Raw genomic sequence first — 24,764 nt, 5'->3', positions numbered from 1 at the left:
AGACATAAGGGGTGCTGTGGTTGAATCAGTGTCGCATATTATAAAGTATGCTTGCATGCAGTCGGCTTATGCGGGCCAATTGCACTTGGTTCACAGACTACACACACATCCAAAACCATTCCAACATAACAATTACACTTACATGCACTTCTCACCCTATATACAATCTCTACTAGACAGCCTAAGCCACTTGGAAAAGATACATTGGCTGTATCGTCTCCACTTCGGCAGGGATAGGCCGATCGTGCAGTGGACACTCAAACGGCTGATGGGATGATATATATATATATATATATATATATATATATGGTTGAAATTTACAACAGCCTCTGCATTCACGACTTTTTGGCTGATCTGCTAGACTTTCCTGACGATGGTGTGTTGGGCTGGAGTTAATTCCCACAAAAGTTCTCCGAAGAACTTGGAGAGACTATTCCTTGAGCAGCAGTTTATTGTACAAGCTTTCTACATGCACAGTGCTGATTGGTTGGCACCCACTACCTCCGACGAATCACTTTATACCATGTCTCCTTCCCTCCCCAAGTATCTGTATAAAATCTGTCTGAGTAAATGGTCTCATCAGTGTGTACCTGAGGATGACCTGTGTAGGTTGAAAGCTTGTATAATAACTTGCTTCTCAAAGAATAGTCTCTCCATGTCCTTTGGAGAACTTTTGTGTTTTTAACTCCAGCCCAATTCACCATCGTCAGGAAAGTCGAGCAGATCAGCCAAAAAGTCGTGAATGCAGAGGCTGCTGTAAATTTCAACCATATTTGCCTTCATGAGGACTTCCTAACTACACACACTAATATCTATATCTATATCTATCTATCTATATATATATGTATATATATCTATATCTATCTGTCTATCTATCTGTCTATCTATATCTATATATATATATATATATATATATATATATATACACACACACACAGCCACTCACTCATTTTAGATGCCATATGATCCCTACACTGAATGACAAGCCAAATGGTTTCCTGTACCCAGGAAACCATATGCTATGCTGGATGGTAACCATATAACCGGGGTATCTGGCAGGGTTAAGTGTCCCCCGGATTCCCCTATCCAATGTCACTTAATCATGGAAGTCATTTCAGAGAGCCTCGGAGGGCCCAATACCTGCTCAGGACCTCAAACAAATGGGCAGACTCTCATGGCCATGTGGAATATGAGGGGTGTGAATGAGGAGAGGAGGAGAGTGGAAGTGGTGAATGTGTTAAAGAGTGTGAGACATGCGTGATGGCATTGTGTGAAACGAAGATGAAAGGGTGTGAAATGTATAAGATCGGGCATGAAAGGGCGAGGAAGATACAAGGAAGGAGTTGCATGTTGTTGATGAATGAGGTGTGGCAGAGTGGAATAAGAGACTACAAATGTGTCACCTCGGGATGTATGTATGTCAAGTTCAAATTTGAGAAGGTGAAAGTGGCGGTGATTGTAACGTATGCACCTTGTGAGGACAGGAGTGAGAAAGAAAAAGACAGGTTTTGGGATGAGCTGGGTGAAGTAGTGGGAGAAATGCCCAGGAGCTGTAAAGTGATCGTAATGAGGGATATGAATGGAAGAGTAGGTACTGGTCCTGAGGATGGCATAATGGGTTGTTATGGAGTACCAGGAGAAAATGATAATGGAAAGCGACTAAAGGATATGTGTCAGGAGAGGAGGTCGTGCATTTGTAACTCGTATTTGAAACATAAAGAAGCACATACATACACACGGTATAGAGGAAACGGGGATCTTGTTGAAAGAAACCTGATTGATTACGTGCTCGTAGAGAGGTCGATGATGGGAATGATTGCTGATATGAGTGCCATGAGAGGACGATGTGGAGGTCTGTCAGATCGTATGATTGTGTTACGCAAGATCAAGCTGAGAAGAGTGATGTGGTTCAGGAGAAAGAGGAGCAGTCACGGAGAAAGACTGAAAGTCGAGAAACTGAGGATGAAAGAAATGGCATATGATTACAGGACCAAAGTAGAGGAGGAGTTAGAATCGGTGAATTGGAATGAAATGGATCTGGACAGCCTGTGGAATGCATATAGGGATTGCTTAGTTAGAAATGCCAAAGCAGTGCGTGGTGTGGGAAGGTAACAACAAAGAAGAAAGGTACGGAATGGTGGGATGAGGAGGGTAAGAGAGCAGTGGAGGAAAAAGGAAGAAGTTGCTAAAGTGGTTACAGGACAGGGGTTCAGTTGAAATAAGAAGTGAATCTACTGAGAGCAAGAAGCACGTAAAGAGACTAGTGAAGAGGAAAAAGAAGAAGGTAAATGATGATCTAGGAAGAAAAATGAATGCGAACTACTCTGAAAATAGGAAGTTATCTTGGAAAGAGGTGAAGAAATGTAGAAGTAAAAGCGGAAAGAAATGTGATGGTGTTAAGGATGTAGGTGGTAGATTATTAAACCATGGGGATGAAATAAGAACCAGATGGAAAGAATATTTTGAAAGCCTGATTAATGGGAATAGAGAGAACAGAGCGGCTGTAAACATGACTGAATTTGGGGGTGTGCAGATAAGAAATGCAGTGCCAGGAGACGTGGCATTCGCACAGGTGAAGAGTGCTGTGAAGAGGCTGAAAAATGGGAAACCAGCTGGGGTTGATGAGCTGTAAGTAAAGATGATTAAATGTTGTGGAGAGAGCAAAATGAATTGCTTGTTAGAGATATGTAAGAAGGAATGGATGAGTGAAGCTGTGCCTGAAGAGTGGAAAAAGGCTGTGATTGTACCCCTGTACAAAAATAAAGGTGAGTGAAGTGAGTGCAAAAATTATAGTGGCATAAGTTTATTGAGTCTGGTAGGGAAGATATATGGAAGGATTATTATACTGAAAGTAAGAGAGATATCAGAAGTCCTAGTGAGTGATGAACAGGGTGGCTTTAAGAGTGGCAGAGGATGTGTGAATCAAATATTTGCAGTGAGACATATAGCAGAGAAGGCTTGTGAGACGGACCATAAGGTGTTTATGGCATTCATGGATCTGGAAAAGGCATATGAGAAAGTGGATAGAGAAGGATTTTTGAAAGTTTTGCTCATGTACGGTGTAGATGGTAAGCTATTAGGTGCTGTCAAGAGTTTTTATGATGGTAGCGAAGCATGTGTAAGGGTTAATGGGCATCTAAGTGAATGGTTTACGATCGGTGTGGGCGTGCACCAATGGTGTGTGATGTCCCCATGGTTGTTCAATATACGTATGGATGGGGTGATGAGAGAAGTAAAAACACGAGTAATGGTTAGGGGGATGGCGTTGGTAATGAATGGTGATGGATGGAATAACTCAAATATGTTGTATGCTTATAATGCTGTACTACTTGCAAATACAGGACAAGAACTTGGTAGACTAGTGGAGAGTTTTGCTGATGTCTGTGAGCGTCGTGCCTTGAGAGTAAATGTAGAAAAAGTAAAGTGATAGTTACTGAGAGAGAAGGTGACTCCCAGTGCGATGGAGAGAGATTGGAGTTTGTGGGAGAGTTCAAATGCCTGGGTACAGTCTAATGGCCGTAGTCTTAAACTGTGGGCAGGCGTTCACCTTCCCCTATCCGTATCTTTTGGTAAACTTAACGCACAAAAGGAGAGCATTCCCAAGTGAACAGAAGAGTATTACCCCTGTGTAGTACTGAAATCTGTAGGGAATCTCATAGGAGAGCATTCCCAAGTGAACGGAAGAGTATTACCCCAGCGTAGTACTGAAATCTGTAGGGAATCTCATAGTACCCCTTCACGTGCTTCTTCATCATATTATGGTAGCCTTGTGCAGAGACAGCTGTGTAGTATTTGAAGGACCCTATGGTGTGTGTGATGGGACTTTTAATTTAATGATAAAAACATGGTGTAAAAAAATAAGTGTTTAATATTTTTATCGTTTTAAAAAACTTCACCACTTCTCCTGAGATGGTTAATTTACAAGACGAAGACAAAGATGAGATACTGTATCCACTTCCATTATATTTTTTCACTATTTCTACCAAGCTGTTTATTAGATGTGGAGCATGATACTTTTAGAAATAGTTCGATTAGTTCATGAAATGATTCCTAAAGTAAAGAATGGCCGAGTACGAGTACTACCTAAACAGACGAATCGTGCACAGCCAGTTAGTTTGAAATACGAAACCTCATGTTTGCGTTCAGTAAACTTTTACAAGTCCATACTATATTGTTTTGGCATGGCAATATATTTTTCTGGTGTATTTTGGTGTGATCTGATTGAATTTCACCTTTATTTTCGGTGCTCTTGATCGATTTTCAAATTAACCCCCACTTCCAAGTGTCTTGGGGGACTGGTGGGTTCTGGGAGTTCTGGGTGGTAAAAATGGCAAAAACAAGCATTTGGTGCAGAAATATAATCAAAATCGGTCTGACCAGCCAAGGCGTATTCGTAGAGTTATAACTGACCGCATGAACCACTTTGAAGCTGTGTGTCATCGAATTTTCCCCATGGTACAGGAATGGCATACATACTCATACAGAGTATTCAAGAACAAATTCCAGTCGTTAATAATAAAATAGGTAAGAATTGCCAACATTAAGAGATTATACTGGATATGAACCTTAGAAACTGTCATTTTCTTTTCAATATTTTAAATTTAAAACTACTCAATGTTACCAACTGTTTTGCTGCGCCTACCTACACGAAAGGGTGCGCTCTCACCCTTTCACGATTACAATTTACGTTGAAGGTGTGAACTTCCACTTCGAGAGGGGTGTGGGAGGGTAACCCCTGTCCTCATTTTCAAAGCTTCGGGCGAAAGACTACCAACACCAAGTCGGATCACTTTCCATCAGGGCGGAGGGAGGAGTGGATTGTGTGTGACGTCATTTGGCTTAAGCAACAGAAAATGTATAAAAGGGCAGACTCAAATTAAACGTTCATAATGATGGTAAATGAAAAAGGGGAAGAAGTGCGGACTCGTTTAACCCTATAATATAGAAGAAGGTTTCCTCACACCCCCACACCTTCCATCACACCCCTACACCTTACATCACACCCCACACCTTACATCACACCCCCACACCTTCCCTCATACACCACACCTTCCATCACACCCCCACACCTTCCTTCACAACCTCATATCCTCCCTTACACCCCATACCTACCCTCACGCCCTTATATCCTCCCTCACACCTCCACACCTTCCCTCACACCTTCATATCCTCCCTCACACCTCCACACCTTCCCTCACACATTTCAGTCCCCTCCCTCACACCCCCACATCTTCCTGAACATCCTCATATCCTCCCTGACACCATCACACCTTCCCTCACATATGTCAATCCCTTCCCTCACTTCTCCGGACTGAAAATGTGTCATGAACTAATGAGTGGAGCAAGCATCCACTCACAACCATGGTCAGGAGTCAACTGAAATGGGGTTTCGTGTCAGTCGACGTCACTCGAATGCTCTGCCACCTGCGCTAGCTTGGAGCCGCTGTAGATGGAAGTGATCCGACTTGGTATTAGTAGACTTAGGGTACAGTGAAAGAAAAGAGAGGAAAACGTGCAAAAGAAGTGGAAAGTAGAGTGACACAAGGAAGAAAAGAAGCTGGTGCAATGAAGCCCTTGAAAAGAAACAGACACTTGAGTGTTGCAGCTGCACGAGGCTTACATGAAGGAGTGTAAGTCCCAGCTGTAAGATATGGATGTGAGACTATGGTGTGGTATGAAAATGAAAAGTCAAGAGGAAGAGCATTGGAGATGGAACTGCTGAGGAATATTTGTCGAGAACAGAGGGTGGATAGGATGGGAAATAATGTGATTCGTGAAAGACATGGAGTGAGGAAGTCTGTGGACACCAAAAACGAAGGGAGTGTACCGAGATGGTATGGTCATGTGGAGAGAATGGATAACAATAGAATGGTGAAAAAGGTATATCTGAGCGAATTTGAAGGAGGGACGAGGCGAGGTAGGCCAAGGAGCAGGTGGAAAGATATGGTGGATGAGTTTACGAGGAAGAGAGGTTTGGAAGTCAGTGAGGCGAGGGAACTGACAGGAGATCGAGTTGGCTGGATGATAGTTGTGAGGTGAAGTGCATGATCAGGGATCTGGCACCCCTTTTTAACGTGGGAGCGTCCGGATTTCGTCTGTCAGATACGTTTATGTTAAACTACAGAACATGGTGAATGTTTCTGTCGTATACGACAGAACCAGGATTCCAGGGGCTTGAATAATGAGTGAATGGAAGCTTGGCCCATTGGACTGGGCAAATTTGGGCTGTCTGGATATTGCTACTCCTCACCCTGCCCTAGGGTGGGAAAGGAGGTCCGAATGATGACGATCATATATATATATATATATATATATATATATATATATATATATATATATATATATATATATATATATATATAATATGGTCAGATTATACGGTACAGCAGAAAAAATATGTAAATATCCTTTTATTCAGATGTTTTTAAAAATATACCGATACTATACGACAAAGCAGAAGAAATACATCTGTGTATATAATACTAAACAGCAGAAAATCTCTCTCTCTCTCTCTCTCTCTCTCTCTCTCTCTCTCTCTCTCTTCATGTGTATATACAATATATATATATATATATATATATATATATATATATATATATATATATATATATATATATATATATATATATATGAAAAATATATATAATATATATATATAAAATATACATATAGATATATATAATATATATATATATATAATAAATAAATGTATAATATATATATAAAATATATATAATATATATAATAAATATATAGATAGATAGATATATAATATACATAATATATATATAATTCTCATTATCATCAGCCATTTGAGTATCCACGGCAGGACCGGCCTATCTCGACCGAAGTCGGGACGATACAGCCAATGTATCTCTACCAAATGGCTTAGGCTGTCTTGTAGAGATTGTATGTAGGGTGAGAAGTGCTTGTAAGTGTAATTGTAGTGTTGGAGTGGCTTTGGATGTGTGTGTAGTCTGTGAACCAAGTGTTATCGGCCCGCACAAGCCGACTGGGTGCAAGTATACTTTACAGTAAGCGACACTGGTTCAACCACAGCACCCCTTGTGTCCGCCAATGTAGTACGTGGCCAGGTGAACACTCCCAAAGTTTATTACCCTGGCGGGGAGCGAACCCTGGCCCACCCGTGTATGAAACGCACACTCTACCACTGTACCACAGAGGCTCATATATATATATATATATATATATATATATACCTAAAGAGAGAGAGAGAGAGAGAGAGAGAGAGATTTTCCGCTGTATAGTATTATAAATACCGGCATGTTACTTCCGCCTTGTATAATATCTATCTATCTGTCTAACTATCTATCTATCTATATTAAAATGCCCACCGCCGGACCACCCACCCCGCCACTCCCCACCCCACCACCGGGCCACCACCACCCCACCACCCCAGGAAGAGACAATGGGGGGGCTAATGACCCAGGGCAAGAGGGTCACCCACCCACCACTGACATGTGCCCCTTTTCCCCGCAACTGCCCCGACACCAGGTGAACCAGGATGGGAGACAACCTCACGGGCGGGCTAACCATCGACAGCAGTGGGGTGGGACTGAGCAAGAATCAGTCCCTAGTAACTTTTTGGCGACGGCCATAGTTACACCCCTCAAGGGCAGGAGGCCCTTCAGTGTGCCACGAGGTGTCCCAACCTTTGCCACGTCCAAGGTATGAGGCCCTATAGTGAGCCACGAGGGAGCAATACCCTCTGCCACATACACAGTGAGCCTCGAGGGAGAAATACCCTCTGCCACAAACAGGGCAGGAGGCCCAACAGTGAGCCACGAGGGGCCAGTACCCTCTGCCATGTACCTAGTGAGCCACGAGGGAACAACACTCTCTGCCACATACCCAGTGAGCCACGAGGGAGCAATTCCCTCTGCCACATACAGGGCAGGAGGCCCAATAGTGAGCCACGAGGGGCCAGTACCCTCTGCCACGTACCTAGTGAGCCACGAGGGAACAACACCGTCTGCCACATACCCAGTGAGCCACGAGGGAGCAATTCCCTCTGCCACATACAGGGCAGGAGGCTCAATAGTGAGCCACGAGGGGCCAGTACCCTCTGCCACGTACCTAGTGAGCCACGAGGGAACAACACCCTCTGCCACATACCCAGTGAGCCACGAGGGAGCAATTCCCTCTGCCACATACAGGGCAGGAGGCCCAATAGTGAGCCACGAGGGGCCAGTACCCTCTGCCACACACACAGTGAGCCACGAGGGAGAAATACCCTCTGCCACATCCAGGGCAGGAGGCCCTACAGTGATCCACGAGGGGCCAGTACCCTCAGCCACTCCAAGGGTAAGAGTCCCTAGTAGAAAGCGAAAAGTGGGTCCCAGGGTAAAGCAACCTGGAGCCACGGCTGTGACAGAGACAGGAGAGAGAGTCGCCTCCGTGCTGCCCTCCCTATATATAGGAGAGGACACGGTCTCCGTGTGCACTCCACCTTCAGCGTTCCCCTGTGGGAATAGCTGGACACTACTCGGGAGAGTTGCCCCGAAGGTGTCACCAGAGTGGAGGTAAAGTCCGAGTCCTGACCTGCCTCCTACTCCTGGGAGATTCTTGTCTTCTCCAGGCACCAGCAGGAGACGAGGCTGCAGCCCAACCCTGATGGCGCGTCCCCTGGCATACCTCTGCAGCCCCAGGACCCCCAGGCGAGCCCAGCAGCCTACAAGCGAGAGTAACGCTGGCCCCCTCACCCCGCGGAGCCTCCGACGCCAGACCCGCCTCCTCCAACTGTTTGGCCCCAGCCCCGAGGGCCACCTCCAAGGTCGAGGCCCCCAGATAGGAGGGCCTCCCTGCAACCCACCGAAGGACCGGGCCCAGGTAGGGACTCCCCTGCGGGTAGTGTGTTGCCCGCCACGGGTAGAGTCCCCTGAGGTCCTCCCCCTCGACCAGAGTGACAGAGTGAATTAACCCAGGAAAAACGGGTAGATCAGTGACGCCCCTTAGACCTAAGTAAACCCGAGAAAGAGGAACAGGAGCAGTGACAGAGTGACATAGTGTGATCCATATGAAATCAACAGTTAAGTGTTATTAATCCCAATAAACTCACATGTCCCTTAAAGGAAAGTAATTCAGCAATAGTAGGTAAAGTATTATCGCCCTCCCAGAATAAAGGAGTTTCCCGTAAGTGTGAACGGCAGCCAGGTGCGCGGGAAACCCAAAACCCCAATGAGAGTGTCGCCGCGTCTAGTTAACTGAGTCGAGTGTCATGATCCGCACCCTGCCTTTCTTATAGTAATATTCCTCCCCCAAACTCTTAACCTTGTGTATTCATTTTGCTACTGTAAGTATAGATATTTTGGGTTTTAATGAAGACAATCACCCCCATTTATAGAACCACAAGCCATTGTTATAGGTGATCATATTGTGTGTTGAGTACAGTGGTATCTCGTGTCATCCCAACCTAACTCTGTGTCTCTGTATCCTATATCCTAAATATCACTCTGTATCATATTGTAACGGTTTTAGAATTAAGGTAATAGATGTGTTAAGGTATACTGCCTAGTTTTTATGTCCTGTTCCTTTGTTTGTGCTTTACTTCCGGTCCGGAAAGAGGACCCCACTCAGTCGCTAGTGCTTTTAGGGCGAGGAGTCGACCTAAAAACACTCAGCATAACATATATAAATACGATCATAAGAAGAGGGGGTAACTGCAGTAGGCCTGTTAGCCCATGCTAGGCAGCTCCTACAAGAGTAACTGAACAACTAGAATAAGATGAACAGCAAAGAAGGATTCTCTCCCCCGCCCTCCAAACCCTCCAGCCAAAGTCGGCAGGACAAAGTCAGAAAGAACACCATGCAGTATACAAAATCTGGCATGGAAAGTTTATAGGAAGGAGAAGATGAGATTATCACAGTGTACCCTGAAATGGAATAAGAATGAATTAGTGCTGGTTTTAGATTTTATTATTAATTTATTTATTTTTTTTATTTTTACTATACACACCCCTTACTTGTCATATGTTTATCTAGCCTATGCTTGAGACTCTCACTGGGAGGGGCAGCAACTACTATACAAGGTACCTTATTCCATTCATCTACTACTCTATTAGCAGACCATTTTCTTCCTATTTCCTTACCGGAATGGAATTTTTCTAGTCTGAAATCATTACTTCTAGTTCTATCTTGTATGCTCACTTTAGTGCCTCGCTAATATCTCCCTTATTTATACCCTTTATTTACTTCAACACCTGAAATAAGTCTCCAGTTACTAAGCCTCACTTGTGCGTGCAGACTTAGTTTTTTAGTCTGTCTTCATATGACAGGTTCCGAACATCATGTATCATTTTTGTCATTCATCTCTGTACATTTTCTCACTACTTAATATCCACTCTATAGTAAAGACACCAAAACTGCTCTGCGTAGTCTAAAAGTGGCCTTACCAAAGCTAAAGTTGCAGTATTATTTTTGATGTCCTGTTGCTTACGCTTCTGGAAATACTCGTAAATCCTGGGACCCTATTTGCTTTGTTTCTTGTATTAATGCACTGTTTCCTTGGTTTGAGGTCTTTACTGACCATAACTCCTAGATCTCTCCCGCATTCCGATTTACTGATTTCTTTGTTATCTAAATATTTTACATTTTTCAACGTTAAATTCCATTTTCCAAGTTTTAGACCATTTGGACAACATTTCGAGGTCCTTTTGTTAGTTATGGCAATCGTCAGTCGAGTTAATGATACGCCTTATTTTTGCGTCAATGGTAAATTTGCTGATACTGCTAGTGATTCCTAGGTCAAGATCATGTATATACTGTATACTGTATAATAAATAATAAGTCACCGAGTACTGAACCTTGTGGTCTACAGCTACTCACTAAACCCCAATGCGACTTAGGTCCATCGATTAATACTCTCTGCTATCGTCCATTCAGCAAGGATTCTATCCATTTTAAGATATCCCCGTCTATACCGTGTGCTTGAACATTTCTAACTAACCTTTCGTGTGGGACCCAATGAAAAGTTTTACTAAAGTCCAGATAAATAATATCGTAAGCCTTATCGCTATCAACTGCCTCATAGACCTCCGAGAAGAATGACTAGAAGTTTGTGAGACAGGATCGTCCTTGCCTGAGTCTGTGCTGACTTTCATTTAGAAGATTAAATCTTTCTAAGTGTACTCTAATCTTATTTGCCAAAAATGACTGTTGCATTTTTCCTACTATTCACTTTAGGCTTATCGGACGACAATTCAACGCAGCTGCTTTACCTCCTTTTTTTTAAAAATGGGCACTACGTTTGCGGTCTTCCACGCCTCTGGAACTTCAGACATTAAAGAGTCGTTAAATAACGTTAAAAGTGGCTGACATAATTCTTCTTTGGTTTCTTTTTCCCCTTTTCCTATGTACAAGGGAATAATTATACGTGACTTCCAATCCTCCGGGACTCTACCTTCCTCACAGGCCAATCTGCACATCTTCTACATCCATTCTACTACTATCTCTCCCCCATGCTTCAGCATTTCACCACACACTCCATCAATTCCTGGGGCTTTCCCCAATTTAACTTTCTTCATTGCTTCCACAACTTGTCTAATCTTTTCACCTCTCTCTTTCTTTCTACATATAACTCTCTCTTCCACCTCTCGACTTCTTCCACGCCCCTATTACTCATCCATTCATTGTATGCTTTCTTCTTTTGTGCCACAGCCTGTCTCACCTCTTCAGTCCACCACACTGTTCCTTGCACCCCCCTCCGTCTTCTTTTCCTCCCATACACCACATCACATGCTGCACATATTTCTTCTGTAAATATCCTGCACACACCTTCCACGTCCCCCATCTGCTCCAATTCATATTTGCCCAATCGTTCCTCCACTTCTCTCTTATACTCTGCCTTTTTCTCATCCTCCTGTAACGATATATAAAGGACAACAAAGACGATTCACCTTCCTTTCTTTCGTGGCAGAGTTTTACAGCTTTTTATTTTTTATTATTAACAGAACAGACGAAGGGAAAATAAATGAATAAAAAAAAAAAATCCATACACCAGATTACTGGCATCCTCCTTTCATAAAATATCTGTAACAGTTGGACTTGAACAGCCGTAGGTTGAAGTTTGAGGGGAAACAACTCCGGGGAAGCGAGTTCCAGAGAGATACAGTTCGGGGAATAAAAGAATTCTGATAGGTTCTGCAATATGGCTGTGTGGCATTCCAGTCATTAGCGCTACCAGATGCCCGTGTAGCACGAGGGAAGGCATGGAGAGGTGGTACAATGGACGCAACTTCGTCTGAGCATTCGCTATAAAAATATCTGTAAAATAATGCAAGGGAGGCAACATTCCTGCTTACTTGTCAGGGAGGTAGTTTATTTATAATAGCAGGGTTATTAATAATTCCAACAGCTTTGTTCTGAAGTAGTCTAGTTGTTTTAGTGTAACCTCTCCACATCCATTGCACAAGGGTGAGCATTATTCAAGCTGAGAGCGCTCATGACTTATAAATCATAGCTAATGGTATCTGCTACGTGAGTCCAAGTCAAGGATAGTCATGACGTGCTACCCCGTCCTTAATCCTCCCATTCACCTTAATAGTCCTTGTGCCTTGTTTCTTGCCATTATTCCTTCGCATCAGACTCCGTTGGTTAATTTCCCTCCTCTTGGCCCCCACCTCTCGTTCTCCTCTCTCCAGCCCTCCTTTTCCTCCTCCTCCTCCTCCTTTTTGTCCTCGTCTTCCTTTTCCTCCTCCTCCTTCGCGGTCTGATAATTATGTCTGGATTACTTCATCTCTTACTTCTTTACCGCTTTACCTATTTCATCTTTTCTCCCTATTTTCCTCCTCGCTCCTCGTGGTGATTTAACAACTAGCCCGAGTGTTCTTGGTTTTATGTTTCCCTTCTTTTTTCTTTCTTTCTTCATCTCTCTCTCTCTCTCTCTCTCTCTCTCTCTCTCTCTTTCTCTCTCTCTCTCTCTCTGTGTTCTTACCTACCTAATTGTTCTTACCTAATTGTATCTTTACAGGAATGAGTCAAGCTCGTACTGTCCCGTGTCTTAAACCATATTTATCGTACATATCCTTAAATTTGTGAATTGTTTTGGCACACACTATTTCATTCGGTAGTGCATTCCACTGATCAATTGCTCTGTTTGGGAAACTGAATTTTCTTACGTCTTCATCACCTCTCTTCTTATGCAGTTTTTTTGCAGTGTCCTCTTGCTGATGCTTCTCCATATGTTAAGTAATCATTTATGTCTATTTTCTCCTTCCCTGATATGCACTTATATAGCATTATCATGTCATCTCTTTTCCTTCTCTCCTGTAGTGTTGGTAGATTCAGTTTATTTAGTCTTTCTTCGTAGCTTAGGTCCCTTAAGCTTGGTATCCATCTTGTAGTGGCCCTTTGAACTTTTTCAATCTTGTCTATGTGTATTTTGAGATGAGGACTCCAGACTACTGATGCATATTCCAGGATTGGTCTAATGAATGATGTTATTATCCTTCTTAGCATGTCTGCATTTATGTATGTGAATGCTATTCTTATATTTGCAAGCAGTGTATACATGTTCCGTACCTTCTCGCTGATGTGGTCAGCCGGAGATAGTCTGTTATTGATAATCACACCTAGGTCTTTCTCTCTTTCTGATGTGTATAGGGTTTTATTTCCTAACTTATAATTCCAATCAAGTCTTTTTCCACTTTTACCAAATTTGATTACATGACACTTGTCCACATTGAATTCCATTTGCCATGTATTACTCCATTCATGAAGTTTATTTAATTCTTCTTGTAGCTCTTTACAAGAGTCTGTGTTAGTAATTCTCCTTTGTATTTTTGCATCATCTGCAAACATATTCAGATAGCTCTCATTTCCAGTGTTACTGTTTATATCATTTATATACACTAAAAACATGATTGGTGCCAGCACTGAACCCTGTGGTACTCCACTAGTCACTTCTTTCCATGATGAGTAGTTTCCTCTTAGTACTGTTCTCATTTCTCTTTTTATGAGAAAATCTTGCATCTAACAAAACAGTTTGCCTCGAATTCCTCCTTGATGGTACAATTTCCATAAAAGTCTTTGGTGTGGTACTGTGTCAAAAGCTTTCTTGAAATCTAAATAGATACTGTCCACCCATCCTTCTCTTTCCTGTATTGTGTTTGTTACTCTGTCGTAGTAGCTCAACAGATTAGTTACACATGACTTTCCTTTTCTGAAACCAAACTGTCTTTCTGTTATCATACTGTGTTCTTCTAGATGATTTACCCAAGCTTTTCTTATAAGCTTTTTTAATACCTTGCTTACAACACTGGTCAGTGATACTGGTCGGTAGTTGAGTGGATTTTGTCTATTTCCTTTCTTGAATAAGAGGAAAATATTTGCTTTTTTCCAAATATCAGGTAGTTTATCTTGACTCAAGGATTTCTTGAAAATTAGAAATAATGGTTTACTGAACTCCTTTGCACATTCTTGTAGTACCCAACATGAAATTTCATTAGGACCACTTGCTTTTCCTCTGTCTAATTTACTTAACTCCTCCTGTATTACTTTTTCTGCTATTTGTATATCTGGTAGTATGTGTGGCCATGCATGTTCCACATAGACCCTCTCAAAATTTTTTTCTTCTGTAAAAACTAATTGGAAATTCTTATTTAGTGCTTCACAAATATCTTTCTCTTGTGTATAAGTGATTCCCTCGTCCGTAATGGAGTGTATTATATCTTTTACTTTGGTTTTGCTTCTGATATAGCTGTAAAACAGCTTTGGTTGATCACTACTTTTATTTATTATATCTTCCTCAAACTGTTTTTGGGCTTCCCTCCTTATTGTTATATAGTCGTTTCTTGCCTGTTTGTAATTATTTTACACCCTTTCATTATTGTGTCTTCTGTATCTATTCCACAACAAATCTCTTCTTTCTTTTGATTTTTTACATTCTGTATTGAACCATTTCTGTATTTTCTTATCTGCTTCTTTGTGCTGTGGGATGTACTTCTGGACTCCTATTTCATAAAATTCACAGAATTTTTTATATACAGCATTTAAATCTTGTCCTCTAAGCTCATTTTCCCAATCAACTTCTAAGAAATACTTCTTTAGGTCTTGATAATTTCCCTTTTTTATAGTTTAGGCTCTTTTTGTAACTTTCATTGCTGTTAACTATGTCATATGCTATCCTGGAGTTGTAATTTAGTACCGCATGATCGCTTTTGCCGAGTGGAGGGTGATATATTAAACTGTCAGTATCATTTTCTTGCCTAGTAAATATTAGATCTAGCACTAAAGGTACATCGAGTCCTCTTTTTTCTGGTGGTTTCCCTCACATGTTGCATTAGAAAAAACTCTTGCACGAAATGCAGGAGCTTTTGGTCCCAACAGATTTCTTGGCTAATTCTCTATCTATCTATCTATTGCCAGACGCCTCAATCCCTTTTGGGGTGGCCACAAACAAATCGCCTCCAAGTCGCCCTGTCCCCCGCCATTTCATTGCCCTGCTCCCAGCTCACACCCCCTTCTCTCATATACCTCTCCACCCCATCCCTCCATCTCATCCTCGGCCTCCCCCTCCCTCTTCCCCCCTCCACCTCACTCACATACACTCTCTTCGTCAGTCTTTCACCCTCCATCCTCTCCACATGGCCAAACCATCTCAGTGTGTTCCTCATAACGATTCCTATCACATCCACATCAACACCACAATGCTCCTTTATATCCTCATTCGTCAGCCTGTCTCTCCACCTGACTCCACAGGCTTCTCTTAAATAACTCATTTCCACTGCTCTCACTCTTGACTTGTGTCCTTCCAACAATGTCCAAGCTTCACTTCCGTACGTTAGAGTTGGTATCACAATACTGTCATGTAGTAACTTTTTCACTTCTATGCTCACTTCCCTGATCTTATCACTGCTTTCAATGAACCAGCAACCTTTCTTCCCTGTTGTACCCTTTCAAGCACTTCACCCTCCAAACCTCCATCCTTACTCATCACACTACCCAAGTCCTTAAACGTACTCACATTTTCCAATTCCTCACCATCCAACCTCGCTGTACATTCACTAACTTCACCTCTCTCAAAGACCATCACTTTACTCTTCCCTACATTCACCTTTAGATTCCGTTTCTTACACACACTCTCAAACTCATCCACCAAGCCTTGCAGCTCCCCTTCGTCTTCACTCAACAACACAGTATCATCTGCAAACAACAGTATAGGGAGTTTCCAAACACTATCCTCTCTCACCAGGGCCACTCCAAAATCCACTACCCTACCTTGTACCTCTTTTATTACCCCATCCATGTACAGATTGAACAACCATGGAGACATGACACATCCCTCTTTCAACCCAACTTTCAAAGAGAAAAATTCACTTAGTTCACCATCTACACGCACTGCAGCCTTCGCACCATCGTACATACTCTTCACAGCATTCAACAACTTCCCATCTACTTCATATATTCTTAATACTTTCCACAATCCTTGTCTATCCACCCTGTCATATGCTTTCTCCAAATCCATGAAAGCTGCATACAACTTCTTTCCCTTCTCTAGAGACTTTTCCACTAAAGTTCTAAGAATGAATATCTGATCTACACAACCTCTTCCCTTCCTAAAGCCTCCCTGTTCTTCTCCAACTAATTTCTCTGTTCTTTCTCTAACTCTGTCTATAAGTATCCTACCATACACTTTTCCTATTATACTAAGAAGACAAATGCCCCTATGATTACCACACACTTCTTTTTCCCCTTTTCCTTTGTACAAGGGAATAATTATACCTGACTTCCAATCCTCCGGGACTCTACCTTCATCCCAGGCCAATCTGCACATCTTCCACATCCATTCTTCTACTATCTCTCCCCTATGCTTCAGCATTTCACCACACACTCCATCAATTCTTGGGGCTTTCCCCAATTTAACTTTCTTCATTGCTTCCACAACTTCTATCCTACTGATTTCTTCCTGTCTTCTCACCTCCCTCCTTCTCTCAGCCATTCCCCAGCCACTTATACTCGCATTACTTCCATCCTCTACGTTCAACAATTCTTTAAAGTGTTCTCTCCATCTGCTCACTTTTTCTCCCTTCTCCACTATTAATCTACCATTTGTATCTTTCACTCCCCTGCTAACTACACTTCCACCCTGTCTTACTCTTTTCACCTCTCTCCAGAACATTTTCTTACAGTCCCTCCACTTTACACTCAAATTCCTTCCAAATTCCTCATTCACTCTCTTCTTACTCTCTCTTACTAATCTTTTCACCTCTCTCTTTCTTTCTACATATAACTCTCTCTTCCGCCTCTCAACTTCTTCCACGCCCTTATTTCTCATCCATTCATTGTATGCTTTCTTCTTTTATGCCACAGCCTGTTTCACCTCTTCATTCCACCATACTGTTCCTTGCACCCCCCTCCGTCTTCTCTTCCTTCCACACACCACATCACATGCTGCACATATTTCTTCTGTAAATATCTTACACACACACCTTCCACGTCTCCCATCTGCTCCAATTCATATTTGCCCAATCGTTCCTCCACTTCTCTCTTATACTCTGCCTTTTTCTCATCCTCTTGTAACCTTTCCACTCTCCTTGCAACTACTCCTTCCTCTCGTCTTTCCCTTCTTCTATTCCTCCATCTTACTTGCATTCTAATTCTGGCCACCACCAAGTAGTGGTCAGAAAGTCCACTCCCCCAACCTCTATACACTCTTGCATCCTTTACACATCTTCGCATCGTTTCATCCACACACACATAATCAATCATTGCCTTCCTTTCATTCAGTTCACCACCCACCCTTCTCATCACTCGCCATGTATACCTGTGGATCATTTTATGCCTGAAGAGGGTATTGGCTATCACCAACCCCCTCGCAGCACAAATGTGCACTAACGCACTCCCATTCTCATCTATCTCAGCAAGCACACCCCACTCACCAACTATTCCATTCACCTTCATATTCCCAACTTTACCATTCATATCACCAATCAAAAACACTCTCTCATTCCTTCCAAACTTTTCCATGCACACTTCTACATTTGTCCAGAACTCTTCTCTCACTCTTCTGCACGATCTTGCGTTGGTGCATACACACACACAATCGCCCACATTTGTATTCCAACTTTCAACTTTACCCACACAATCCTTGACCCAACTGATCCATACTGTCTTATGCTCCTCTTCCATCTTTTATTCACAACTATACATACTCCTTCCTTTGCCCTCTCATTCTCACCTACTCCTGCACATATACCCCATCCATACTCCCATTCTCTCACACTTTCTTCTCTCCATTTTGTTTCAGTTATTCCACATACATCCACTTTCGCACCCTCAAGCACCTGGACAATCTCTCTCTGTTTCACCTCATCATTCGCTCCCCTTACATTCCAAGTTCCAATTACCATGTCCTTTGTCCGGTCCTTGGTCGTCATCATTTGGTCAGTCCTTGTCCGAGACTTTTTTTTTTTTTTTTTTTAGTTAGTTGTTTTCCGGGGAGGGGCACTAACCCTCCGCCAACCCTTTTAGTCGCCTTTTACGACAAGCAGGGATACTGGGGGAGTATTCTTGAAAACCCCCCCCTACCCCAGGGTTTTTCTTCAAGAATACCAGGTCCTCATATTCGTCTCTTTCCCATGTGTTTGATCTGGGTGGCATGTACAAATTGGCTTCAATTACTTTCCCTTCAGATGTGTTGATCTCTACTGCAATCAGTTCTACTTGTGATGGTATATCTAGTTTTATTTCATTGACTTTTAGATTTTTCTTAGTTAATATTATAATTCCTCCTTTTTTTTTTATTTCTGTCTCTTCTCCATATATTGTATTCCTCTAAGTTTAGTATGTCATTGGATATCCTTGGTGTTAATTTTGTTTCAGTTAGGCATATTATTTGTGGTTCATTTTCTCTGACATAATCATTCATCTCTAGTAATTTAGATACCATGCCATCCACATTTGAGTACATCAACTTTATCATCTTGTTTATATACTTGTTGTGACATAGTTTTACTATCTTCCTCCTTTTTATTCCATCCTGTTTGTGTACCACTTTCGTACCTGCAATCCTATTACTTTGTAAAATAAATTCTTCTTCTCCTCTTCTGATCTTCCCTCATTTTTTGTTTTTGCTTCCTCCCTTTTCTCTTTCAGTAATTCTAGTTCCTCTTGTGTTAGGCATCTTTTTATCCATACATTTTTGAACTCCTCTATTTCCATAAGACTCTTTGCATTTCTTAGTATCTCTTCCACAGTGTTTACACTCTGGAAAGTCACCTTTAGAGGGCTTGTCCTGCTTTTCTCGTATGTCCCCAACCTTTTGTGTTCCTCTATATCTTTACTACAGATTTCCTCTGATACTTCTTTCAGTAAGCTCATTACATTTGCCATCTCCTTTTTGTCTATTGTGATCTTCGTTTTTTACTTCTTCCTCTTCTATACCAGTGATTACTATAGATTTGTTTGGCTGCAGTGCGTGTGGATGGTGAACTGAGTGAATTTTTCTCTTTGAAGGTTGGGTTGAAACAGGGATGTGTCATGTCTCCATGGTTATTCAATCTGTACATGGATGGGGTAATAAAAGAGGTACAAGGTAGCGTAGTGGATGTTGGAGTGGCCCTGGTGAGAGAGGATGGTGTTTGGAAACTCCATGTACTGTTGTTTGCAGATGATACTGTGTTGCTGAGTGAAGACGAAAGAGAGCTGCAAGGCTTGGTGGATGAGTTTGGGAGAGTGTGTAAGAAACCGAATCTAAAGGTGAATGTAGGGAAGAGTAAAGTGATGGTCTTTGAGAGAGGTGAAGTCGGTGAATGTACAGTGAGGTTGGATGGTGAGGAATTGGAAAATGTGAGCACGTTTAAGTACTTGGGTAGTGTGATGAGTAAGGATGGAGGTTTGGAGGGTGAAGTGCTTGAAAGTGTACAGCAGGGAAGAAAGGTTGCTGATTCCTTGAAAACAGTGATAAGACGCAGGGAAGTGAGCATGGAAGTGAAAAAGTTTTATGACAGTATTGTGATACCAACTCTAACGTATGGAAGTGAAGCTTGGACGTTGCTGGAAGGACACAAGTCAAGAGTGAGTGCAGTGGAAATGAGTTATTTAAGAGGAGCCTGTGGAGTTACATGGAGAGTCAGGCTGACAAATGAGGATATAAAGGAGCGTTGTGGTGTGGATGTGGATGTGATAGGAAGCGTTATGAGGAATACACTGAGGTGGTTTGGCCATGTGGAGAGGATGGAGGGTGAAAGACTGACGAAGAGAGTGTATGTGAGTGAGGTGGAGGGGGGAAGAGGGAGGGGGAGGCCGAGGATGAGATGGATGGATGGGGTTGGGAGGTATATGAAAGAGAGGTGTGTGAGTTGGGAGCGGGGCAGTGAAATGACGGGGGACAGGGCGACGTGGAGGCGATTTGTTTGTGGCCACCCCGAACAGGATTGGGGCATCTGTCAATAGATAGATAGAAAGACAGAAAATGTACAGAAAAGAATGACAAATATGATACATGATGTTCGGAACCAGTCATACGAAGAGAGACTGAAAATACTAAGTCTGCACTCGCTAGAGAGACGTAGAGGAAGGGGATACTTAATTGAGGTGTGTAAGTGGATGAAGGGTATAAATAAGGGAGATATTAGCAAGGTACTTAATGTGAGCAAACAGGATAGAATTATAAGTAATGGTTTCAAACTAGAAAAATTCCGTTTCAATAAGGAAACAGAAATTGGTTTGGTAATAGAGAAGTAGAATGGAATAAGTTACCTAGTAAAGTAGTTGCTGCCTCTTCCATTGAGAGTTTCAAGCATAGGCTGGATAAGCATAAGAGAAATGAGGGGTGGGTATAGAAAAAAAAATCTTATAACCAAGCCTAATTCACAATTTTTCCATTTCAGGTTACACTATGATAGTCTCTATTCTCTTTTCACACTTTCCTATAAAATGTCCACGTCAGTTTTTCAATACTGAGTGGTGTTCTTTCTGACTTTTTCCTGCCGGCTTCGGCTGGAGGGTTTGGAGGGCGGGGGAGAGCCTTCTTCTTTGCTATCCTTATTTCATTCTAGTAGTTCAGTTACTCTTCTAGGAGCTGCCTAGCATGGGCCAACCGGCCTACTGCAGTTATCCTCTCTTGTTATGTTCTTTATATATATATATATATATATATATATATATATATATATATATATAGCGGGTGTCTCGGGAGATAAGGCAAAAACTATGAGAAATGATAGATGAGGGAATTCTAAGCAAAAAATGTTATATGAACATCTGTCCATATCTCAACCGTTACGGAGCTACAATTACTGACGGCCTAATGGGCGAAAATGGTCTCCTTCATAATTCGCCCACAAGGTCATCAGTAATTGCAGCTCCGTAACGGTTGAGATTTGGACACATGTTCATTTAACATTTTTTGGTTAGAAGTCCATCATCTATCATTTCCCAAACAGAACAAAAGATGACCTGAATCTATAAATGGGCGATGCACAGAACAATAGGTACCTTTCTGTTTTCTTCCTTAGGGATGCACCTGACAAAACGAGGGGAAGGAGGGGAGGAAAGGAGAGGGGGAGGGAGGTGGAAGGGGGATGGGGAGGAGGGGAAGGGTGAAGGAGAGAAGGAGAAGGGAGGAGAAGGAGGGGATGAATACTGTGGCTTAACTCAAGTCCTAGTGGATGAATGCTAGGTGTGTCCCACACAGGTGTGACTACACTACCAGGAGACGACAGGGAACAATCAATTTTTAGTGTTGTGGATTCTGCTTTTAAATTAATTCAGTTAACAATTTATCACACTTAAAATGGCCACAGCTCATGTTTACATTCTTTTCATATGTGCTAGAAATTAGGTAATGTTCTCTTACATTTCCTTCAACTAAGCTTTTCAATCTTGCTAGAATCTTAGAGCCTGTCCAGTCAGTATGGTGATCATTGGATGTTTTGTGCTGAAATAAACCACTACTCTGCTGGGCTGTCCTTACACTGTATTTATGTTGTGAGATTCTAATTTCCAAATCTTTTCCAGATTGTCCTATGTAAAAATTTTTATAGCTTTTACTAGGGATTTTATTTTGTTGATGTTGTTCACATACTGAAGAAATTTAATGTACAAGTAGTATTCAAATATGAGAACACCGCCAAAAAAAAACCCTCATCAAGAACAGCCCATTCAGTAATTCAGGCGTTGTTTACAAAATCCCGTGTAAAAGCTGTAACAAATTTTACATAGGACAATCTGGAAAAGATTTGGAAACTAGAATCTCACAACATAGATACAGTGTAAGGACAGCCCAACAGAGTAGTGGTTTATTTCAGCACAAAGGATCCAATGATCACCATACTGTCTGGGCAGGCTCTAAGATTGTAGCGAGATCAAAAAGCTTAGATGAAAGAAATGTAATAGAATCTTGCCAAATTTCTTGCACATATGAAAAGAATGTAAACATGAGCAATGGTAATTTTAAGTGTGATAAATTGTCAACTGAATTAATTTTAAAGCAGTATCCCCCAGACTAACACGTGATTGTTCCCTAGTGTCTCCTGGTAGTGTAGTCACACCTGTGTGGGACACACCTAGTATTAATCCTCTAGGTCTCAAATTAAGCCGCAGTATTTACACCGTGTAAAAGCTGTAACAAATTTTACATAGGACAATCTGGAAAAGATTTGGAGCAAGAGCTTATAGAGGTTGAGGGACTGGACTTTCTGACCACTACTTGGTGGTGGCCAGAATTAGGATCCAAGTAAGATGGAGAAATAGAAGGGAAAGACGAGAGAAAGGAGTAGTTGCAAGGAGAGTGGAAAGGCTACAAGAGGATGAGAAAAAGGCAGAGTATAAGAGAGATGTGGAGGAACGATTAGGCAAATATGAATTGGAGCAGATGGGGGACATGGAAGGTGTGTGCAGGATATTTACAGAAGAAATATGTGCAGCATGTGATGCGGTGTGCGGGAGGAAGAGAAGACAGAGGGGGGTGCAAGGAACAGCATGGTGGACTGAAGAGGTGAAACAGGCTGTGGCACAAAAGAAGAAAGCATACAATGAATGGATGAGAAATAGGGGCGTGGAAGAAGTTGAGAGGCGGAAGAGAGAGTTATATTTAGAAAGAAAGAGAGAGGTGAAAAGATTAGTAAGAGAGAGTAAGAAGAGAGTGGATGAGGAATTTGGAAGGAATTTGAGTGTAATGACAATAAAATATTCTGGTCAACTCTTAATTCTTTCAATAATAACTTTAACAAGTCATCTTATAATTCCCCCACTAAAATCTTCAGATGGCAACATTACAAATGACCCACATGGGAAAGCAGATATCTTTGCCAGTACCTTTGCCAGAAACTCTACCATAGACGATACCAGCCAGAATGTCCCAGTACTGGAACTTGATTCTCCCGAAATTCCCCCACTTAAAATACAGACAAGATACGTAAAATCCATCCTAGACAATTTACCCACCAACAAAGCTCCAGGCCCAGATGGAATTCGGCCAATTGTTTTGAAAAAGTGTTCCCCTGAACTTGCCTCTGTCCTAGCTAAATTATTCAGACTATGCATACGTACTTCTTTATTCCCAAATTCATGGAAAGAAGCCAATATCCACCCAGTTCCGAAGAAAGGAAGTTCGTCTGACCCCTCCAATTACAGACCAATAGCTGTCACATCTTCTCTTGGTAAGGTATTTGAAACTTTAATTAATAAGCACATTGTTAAACATCTTGAATCCAACAACTTAATTAGTGATGGACAATTCGGTTTTCGCCACGAAAGATCCACCATTGACATACTCAATCTCTTAACTCATACCATCCATCAATCATTTGATCTTTTTGGAGAAACTCATGCAGTAGCTCTTGATATCTCTAAAGCTTTCGACAGAGTATGGCACCGTTCCCTACTGTTCAAACTCCCTTGCTGTGGACTAAACTCTTTTGTTCCTTTGATTTCTTCATATCTTAGTAGATGATGTATATTCCAATTTCCACTTAATTAATGCCGGCGTGCCGCAGGGATCAGTTCTGGCACCAACCCTATTTCTGGTTCATATCAATGATCTCTTATCTGTCACCCACAATCCCATTCACTCATATGCAGATGACTCAACACTACATAGTTCATTCACACTTAGACATCCATTTACAAAGTCTAATATCTCTACCTCCCAACTCAGTACAGCCATCTCCATAAATCAAGATCTATCTACAATCAGTGAATGGGGACAAAACAACCTTGTCTCTTTTAATGCTAGTAAAACTGAATATATACAGTTTACTAATAGACAGATATTGCCAGATTCGTACATTACCTTAAGTGCTACTAATATTCCCATCTCCAAAAGTATTGAAATTCTTGGCGTCTCACTTAACAGTGCCCTCAGCTGGACCTCTCATGTCAGATCACTTGCTAAAACCGCCTCAAAGAAACTTGGATTATTGTACAGAGTCCGTAACTTCTTCGCCGATGAGCAGTTAGCTATAATTTATAAGAGTCATGTGCGCTCTCAGCTTGAATATTACTCACCCTTGTGGAATGGTTGTGTAGAGGTTGCATTAAGACAACTAGACAAAATTCAGAACAAAGCTGTTAGAATCATTAACAACCCTGCCATTACATATAAACTACCTCCCCTGCAAGTAAGAAGGAATGTTGCCTCCTTTGCATTATTTTACAGATATTTTTCTGGCAAATGCTCAGATGAAGTTGCGTCCATGGTGCCACCTCTCCATGCCTTCCCTTGTGCTACGTGGGCATTTGGTAGCGCTCATGACTGGAATGTCACTCAGCCATACTGCAGAACTTCTGCCTATCAGAATTCT

This window comes from Coenobita brevimanus, chromosome 112, assembly GCF_032717465.1.
Source record: "Coenobita brevimanus isolate Jiangsu-jjx chromosome 112, ASM3271746v2, whole genome shotgun sequence".
NCBI classification, from domain to species: Eukaryota; Metazoa; Arthropoda; class Malacostraca; order Decapoda; family Coenobitidae; genus Coenobita; species Coenobita brevimanus.
This window is presented reverse-complemented; position numbering follows the sequence as displayed.